The sequence below is a fragment of the Cebus imitator genome, unplaced genomic scaffold, assembly GCF_001604975.1.
Source record: "Cebus imitator isolate Cc_AM_T3 unplaced genomic scaffold, Cebus_imitator-1.0 Scaffold11, whole genome shotgun sequence".
Classification (NCBI taxonomy): domain Eukaryota; kingdom Metazoa; phylum Chordata; class Mammalia; order Primates; family Cebidae; genus Cebus; species Cebus imitator.
The window spans coordinates 6,119,453-6,127,158 of record NW_016107326.1 but is presented as its reverse complement, the minus strand read 5'-3'; the positions used below and the strand labels follow the sequence as shown (position 1 = coordinate 6,127,158).

Genomic DNA, 7,706 nt, shown 5'->3' with positions numbered 1-7,706 from the left:
CCACTTCCCGGCCATGGCTTTGAGCAAAAGAAGTGGGGAGATCTCTAGTCTCTGAGAAGAATGCACCAGGACCCTACAGAGAATCATAGCAACCCACAAGAGGACATTTCCCAAGGCCTGGCCACAGGGCTGCTCCAACCAAGTCATCTGATGACATGAAAGACCCACAATACAGCCCCAAAGGGTCTGCTCAGCGCCATCCTGGGCCTGTCTCCTGGGCTGGGGGCTGTGACTAGGTCTAGCTGCGGAGTCAAGTTGGACTGGAGCCTCCTCTACTGAGCTGCTGGGCTTCCGTAGCTGAATGAGGCAGGCCTGGCGAAGCAATTCCTTAACAGGGAAGGGAGGAGTGTGTGTGTGTGTGGTGTATGTATGCACGTACACACACATCCATGCCCACCCATGACTGCTGCCACCTCCGCTGCTGTCTGACAGGAGGGCAGACATTTAAACCTCTTTTTGTAGTTTTCACATCCAGGGGTGGGGACTTGGCCAAGGCTGGGGTGGGGGTAGAAGTAGATGGGGGATTGAAGAGGGGGAACTCTGAGATTTCATTCCGGCAGTTTTGAACAGAGAGCCTCGATTCCCAGCTGAAGCTGAGCCGTGGTTCCCCCACCCTTGCACAGGGCCTGACTCTAATGTCTTCTGATGGGACAAATTGGTGAGCACAACTATTAGCTGAGTGACATCAAAAGGCATTAATCTCTGGTTCCTGAGCAAGACCAGCACCACATTAGTGCCTCACACCCAGTCATTATTAAGACTTTAGCCCAAGGGTGTAATAAATGTTTTATGGCATGCAAACCAAGGTAATGGAATGCAAATCCCATAATATAGCCATACATTTATTTTCTAATGGAGCAAATGATGATGTATTTTATTTTAGAAGAGCTGCCCGATAGGGTCTGCTTGGGAAATTCGAAGTTAGACACCCAAAGGGTGAGTGGGTGGCCCTGCTCTGGTGGGGGCCAGGGGTGAGCAAGGGTGGCAGTCACGGTGGGACTTCCCAGAAACGGTCAAGCCTTCATACACACAAACCTTTTGGACAAGCCCATCAGTCTTGCTCTAGGTCCCCCAAGTACCGCCCCCCCTTTTGGGGTATATATCGACCATTCTGAGGCTTAATTACATCCCCTTTGCAGAGTGCCCCCCTCCCAGGATCCCCCACCCCTAACCAGAGCTGCATACCAATAAGCTACTCAGCCAATATGAATTGGCTTTCCAAAAATATGGCCGCATTAAGGTGCAAAATGTTAATGGATGGAAGGGCGCAGGGCTATTTCTCCAGTGAAGTTAGGGCTTTGCTTTGGTGCTGTTTTTATTAAGAGGCCAGCACTGTTCAGTTGCAACCCTGGGGCTGGTAGGGAGGCTGGGCTAACTGGCTGGGGCCACTGCAGCCTTGGGAAGGGCTTTGGTCCACCCAGTGCCCCAGGTCTTTCTGGCTGCTGCTGCTCCAGAAAGAACTTTCTGATTGTTCCAGTCCAAAAAGTGTATGGGCTCCCTTCTAAAGTCAGAGGGCCTCTTCATTCCCAGGAACCCCTTTAGTGCCCTTTCTTTTGTCCTTCCCAGGCCCAGGCACACAGTACCCACCTGGGCAGCTATCAGGCTCATGGGCCTTATACGGATGTCCAGGGACCTACTCTGTACCTAGATGTATGGGGGCATCAGGAAGTCTAAGATCTGTCCCTGCCTTCAAGGTTCTCATTATGTAACTAGGGAAAAAGACACATATCTGAAAAGCAATTAACATGTAAATGATTTAATGGTCACCTGAGTGACCATTGAGGAGAACAGGTTTCCTGAGTGGTATATTTGAGGAGTACAGGTTTTCTTCAAGGATTTTTTTTTTAAGGCATCCATCGAGAAAAAAGAAATGAACACTATCAGAGAGGAATCCTAATGGAGATACTGTTGTGGGCGAGAGTAACTGAAGACCCCTTAAGATAAAAAATGCAGGACTTGGCTCTTCCCCCAGAGGGCTCATACTAGGTCTTCAATTCACATTGGTTTTTGAATGGCTTGAAAACAACGATATCAGTTCTCAAAAGGCTGAGACTGGATCTAGAATTGGCACTTCAGTGGTTGGCAGTACTTTTGATCTTCTAATATGCTCTCTTGTTTTCTAGAACAATATTGACAACAATAATTCATTGAAAATTTATATCAGACCCTGTGCTAAGCTTTTATTATTTTACTGAATTTTAAAACAATACTAAGAAGAAAGTACCTTTATGGTTCTATTGAGAGATGATAGAGGAAACTAAGTCTCAGAATGAGTCTTACCCAATTTAGGAAGAGCTGGGACTATAACCAGACCTCCCTGCCTGCAGAGCCCATCCTATACTGTCTCTCTCCAAATCACAGTAAGGGGTCAGAGGAGTAAAGTGTATTCAAGGACACAGAGAGAACCTCTGGCTTCAGGCCCCTGCTGTCTCCTGCACCACAGTGAGCAGCTCTTGGTTTTGTGTGTGTATTATCCCACGAGAGGTCTCCCCACACCCAGTGGCCTGTCTCCTTACCTTCAACTAGTCTGAGCCCAGGAAGACTATCTTCTCACTCTAAAGTAGGTCAAATCATGGATGAACACAACTAAGATCTTGAGAACAGTGAATCCAGTGTCCCAAATAAATTCTGAGCCTAACTGAAAGATTCTCCATGGATTTGATTTCTCTGTGCTTGGATGCTGTAGGTTGATTGCCCTTGAAGGATAGTTAGGCTGGGATGAGTTACATTGCTTGGTTCTTCTCTGGTTTGTCCTGGTAAAGCCTCAGAACAAGCCTCTATGGAACATTATCTTCCAAGGTCTAGAGAATGGGCCAAGCCTACCTGTGGGGGAAGAAAGACAATAGCGATTAACTCTGAATTCTTCAGGCTGGGTTCAGGGACAGACAGGGGTGGACCTCCAGTAACCTAACCAGGGCCAGGAATAGGGAAAAGAGAGAGACACCTAGGGTACAAAATTTAAGAAGGCACTCACTTTCAGAGTCACACAAGTGCAAACCTTAAAAACAAGGGACCTCCAAATGATGCACTGTCGACCCCCGACCCTGAACTTCACTAACTCTATCACAAGCAGGAAAGTGAAAAATAACAACAACAACAACAGAAAAAAACATGTTTCCTTAGCCCACCCTTGAGTTGAGGAGTGAAAGTTCAGGTTAAGAAACCTTCGGCAGGGGCGGATCCAGCTACCCAACATCTTTAACCATCTTTTCCTTTTCATTTCTCAGCTCTGCTTTCCTTCATATTCTGCTTGGGCACAGACTAGTTGAAGGGAGACAGAGAGTTTCTTGGGCCTGGGTAATAAACACACCTAAAAACCAAGAGCTTCTCATTGTGGGGTAGGAGACAGTAGGGGCCTGAAGTTAGAGGCTGTCCCTCGGGGGCAAATGAAGTGATGGGTTTCATTCTCAGGTTCTTGAAGCCTCTCCCGAGTGAGGGCAGGATGGTTGCTAGCAGCTCCAGGCTTACTTCTGGCCAGTTCCAGTGGAAGAAGAGAGCTCGTCCTTCCCAGGAGCTGCATCAATAGCTTTCACTGGCCCAGCCCAAGTCTCATGCCCATGGCTGAACTGATCACTGTGGCTGGGGGCTAACCTGCCCTGAATGGCCAGCTCTACTCTTGGGCTGACTCCTGGGGACCCCAGACATTGAACCCCACTTGGAACCACATAGATTTAATGAGAGATGTGGGTTCTCCAAAGGAGAATCTGGGTGCTCTTGGAGGAGGGATGGATGCTGAACAGACAAACTCAAGAGCTGGAGATGCTTCTAAAACTCTGGCTGCCCCAGGCCTTCTCTGGAACCCTACAGCACTGCTGCCCAAATCTGTGTTATTTGTGAGCATCCTCTGTAGGCTTTCCTAAGGCATGAAATGCTTGAAATGCTTCTTGCTCATCTTTAGCCACCTAACGCTCTTCCCTAAGGCTCTGGCCAATGACTTGTGCATTATACTCACTCAGGAAGAATCTGCTGACATTATGAAAGAATGAATGAGGAACTGTGCTAGGGCTGGGCCCAAAACTTTTATTAACTGCAAGGTTAAAAGCTATCGAGGGTCAGGGCACCACAAAGGGGCAGAAGGAGTGAGTCAATTAACACCTGCCTTTTTATTTCCAAATCGAATTGTTGCATGAGGTTTGGGGATGATGTAACCACTCAGCAGTGTTGGGGCAGGATTTATGAGCTAGGGTATGTGGAGCAATGGTCTGAGCAGGCAGCTGGTGAGAGGCACTTACCCTGACTGCCCTCACTTGGAATCCTCCCGAAAATAATAGCTATACAGCATGAAGACATCTTGGCAGAAGGACTGCTGCACCCAGGGTGGACTGGAGTTGAATTACTTTTTCCTGGGCTGGTGTGGAAGGGTGTCCAGTTCAGGCATGGCTTCGTGTTGGGAGGGGAGGGAAGAAGGGGCAGGCAGGATAGCACATTAACACAGCCTTAGGGCCCGGGAATTAGGACATGAGCCATTGGACATGAATCCTAGGTTGGTCTGCATTTGAGTAGGGAGTGGCATTAGCCAACACAGGGAGTCCATTTGTTAATGTCCATTCATTGTCTCCTACCTGAGAGGAGCAGGGTTAACCTCTGCTGGAAGTTTCTGGGAATGTGGCTGGCACAGTAAAAACTCACTCACCACTCCATGGCCTGCTGTAGGGCTCAGGAGGGAGGGAGCAAGGCAGGCAGGCAGGCCTCTCCTCCTGCATTCCCACCAGTGCTTGGGTCCAAACGATGAATTTTCGACTGGGTCATTAAATGCTGATTAAAGTACTGGAGAAAAGAACAGAAGAAAAAACCAACATCAAGTGTTGTATGTACATACACACTCTCACCCCAGGCCCCCCCTTTCCCTTTCTCAAGCTGCCTCGAAGTTCGTTCCAACCCTCCATTGGAAATGCTATAAAAGGCCAGGTTAATTAAGTCCTATATATTACCAGCACAAACACTTCCAACTTTATTCCGGCGGCTCAGTGAGTGAGGAGGAAGCCGGACAAGGTCCAGGCAGCTCAGGGTAATAAAACAAAAGACTCAATTACCTTGTACATTTGCAGTTTTTATAAAATCATTTAAAGTTCTGCCAATGAAAAGCACAGTGGAGAGGGACTGGAATGCTGACATCCAGCAGAAGCTTAGGGAACCAGGGTTCCCTAACAGTTGCCACAGATAACGAAGTCATCCTGGCCAATCTCCCTGTTCCCTGGGCAGGAAAGTTCTCTCCATAGAGCAGCCCAAGGGAGAAAAGGAAAGGGACTCCCTAATAGTGCACTGAGCACCCACTGGGTCTGGAGTGCTGTGCTAGTGCCTTATATAACTCACTAGGGTAGATGTTATCCCCATTTCCAGATGAGAAGACTCAGGCTGCAAAATGAGTCTTTGGTGTCTAACCAAGAGAGACCCAACACCCAGAGTCTGTGTGCCTCGCCTGCTGTATTCCTATTCTCACCCCTCCCTTTAAGCTCTTAGGCCTGCTAGCTGCATATCAGGACCCAATGTTAAGAGGTCAGGCTCTGGGCTATGGGCCTGGATTCAAATCCCAATTCTACCACGTCTTATCTGTGTGCTCTTGGGCAATTACTTAATGACTCTGGGCCTTAGAGAAATTACTTTCCTCATTCGTTCCACTTAATCTGCTAACAATTGTGGTGAAAGGTACTAATATCATTTTTATAATGTTGTATAAAATGCTCGGAGCCCAGAATATGATATATATTGGTTATTATTGTGATTATTTATTTTCTTTCTTTTTGAGACAGGGTCTTGCTCTGTTGCCCAGGCTGGAATGCAGTGATGCCAACTTGGCTCACTGCAGCCCCAACCTCCCTGGCTCAAACAATCCTCCCACCTCAACCTCCTAAGTAGCTGGGATGACAGGCGTGCACCACCATGCCCAGCTGATTTTGTTATTTCGGGTTCTTTTTGTAAATATAGAGCCTCACTATGTTTCCTAAGCTAATCTTGAACTCCTGGGCTCAGGCAGTCCTCGAAGCTCTGTCTTCCACAGTGTTGGGATTACAGGTGTGAGCTACAGTGCCTAGCCCTATTGTGATTATTATGCTAGCTATACCTCCACTTGTCTTGACCCACTCAGTACGCTTTCCAGTCTAATAGCCAGTGAACTAGCTGTACAAGCCATGCTCCTGTGCTAAAGAAAGCGTTAGAGGAGCTCCCCAACTTCTTTCTCTATACCACAGTGACTTAATTCACACAGGGATTCCCCCATTTCTAAGTCCTACTGAAGGGCAGGAACCTCTTTCCAATTGAGGAACCCTGTTTTATCCCTTGGGAAAAAAACAAGAGCTATATATAAATAAAAAATAACTTATTGTTTTATTCTTCAATAAACAGAAACTGTTCGACATGCCTACACCTTTGAGAAATGGGAGTATAAACCTTCCATTCAAAAGCAGCCCCTAGAGGGAGAAGCTTTCTCAGGAGGCTGGAGAGAATTGAGCCCAAAGTTCTCTCATCTTGATCAAATCTGGCAGGCCTCAATGGGGGAACCTGAGTGGGGTTGGGGCTGAAAGGCAGTGCAGCTGTGAACCACCAGAGGCATGAGGGGATAGCAGCTGGCACATAGGAGACTCTGATCACTTGTGCTGACTGAATGAATGATGTTCTAGCACCCTGAGTGCCTCCCAGGCCCTCCTGCATGGAGAGCTTCCTCTGAGTTAGGCAGATGAGCCACATGACATTTTCTTAAAAGGTTTACTTAGTATCTCCAGTGCCACCTAGAATCTTGACACCCTTGCTAGAATCTTGACACCCCTGCTCTTGAAATTGGGCAGGACTTGCAAGTGAAATGTAGAAATGTCATGCTGCACAACCAGCAAAGCTAAATCCTAAGAGGTAATGTGGCTTTCACCTGTCACTCTCTCCTGGGAACCTGGCTGCCATACTGTGAGGAAGCCCAAGCTCTCTAGACAGGCCACACACAGATATTCTGGCCCAGAGTCCCAGCTAAGTCCCAGCTGACAGCCAGCCCCACTCACTAGATGCCTGAGTAAGCAAGCCTTCTGATGATGCCAGCCCACAAAAGTTGAGTCACCTTCAGACTTCGAAACTTCCAACTGAGGCCCATATTCTGTGGAGCAGAGACAAAGCTTCCCTGCTGTACCCCATCTGAATTCCATACCCATAGAATCTATAAACATAATAAATGGTTGTTTTACACCACTAAATTTGGGGTAATTTCTAACCTAGCAATACACAACCAGGATAGCCAACTGTACCTTTCAACGCCAGGTTCAGTTCTAGGGACAACTGTATAAGAAGGTCATTGACCAACTGAAGAAATTCCCAAGCATTGTCATCAAGGCAGAGGGGCCTGGAACTCTGGCCTAGATGTTGATGGCTAGTGATGGGAGTGGAGAGTGGGGAGGACTCAGTCATGACACTCCTATCCCTGAGGGAAGAGTGGGCTTGTTCTGGGGCAGCAGGGAAGTATCATCGGAAGAGAACAGGCTTCAGACAGGGATCCTAGTGTCTCTCTTGCAGGATGCTTGTGCAGATTAAATAAGTGGCATGCTTGATGCAAAGACTGAATAAATAATATCATGAAAAGTCTTTCGATTACCATTCCAATCTGCAAATAAATGGGAGGTTTTTATCAAAAGGGTGCTGCAGGATGTCTCCTCTGATTTGAGGGGAAGGAAGATTAAGACCTAACTCTTCTTATCTCAAAGTTTTTTTTGTTTTTTTTTTTTTTTTTT

At 47.3% G+C, this 7,706-nt stretch overlaps 1 long non-coding RNA gene across 1 annotated transcript in view; it reads right to left on the bottom strand.

Moving 5' to 3' along the window:
- Window positions 1-537: 537 nt before the first annotated feature.
- LOC108317976 overlaps window positions 538-7,706 on the bottom strand; it is a 36,702-nt gene continuing 29,533 nt past the window's right edge. The window contains exons 3-4 of the long non-coding RNA XR_005195197.1: window positions 4,634-4,767; window positions 538-2,823 (exon numbers count right to left, since the gene is read on the bottom strand). This is a non-coding gene — a long non-coding RNA (uncharacterized LOC108317976). The remainder of the gene's footprint in view (window positions 2,824-4,633; window positions 4,768-7,706) is intronic.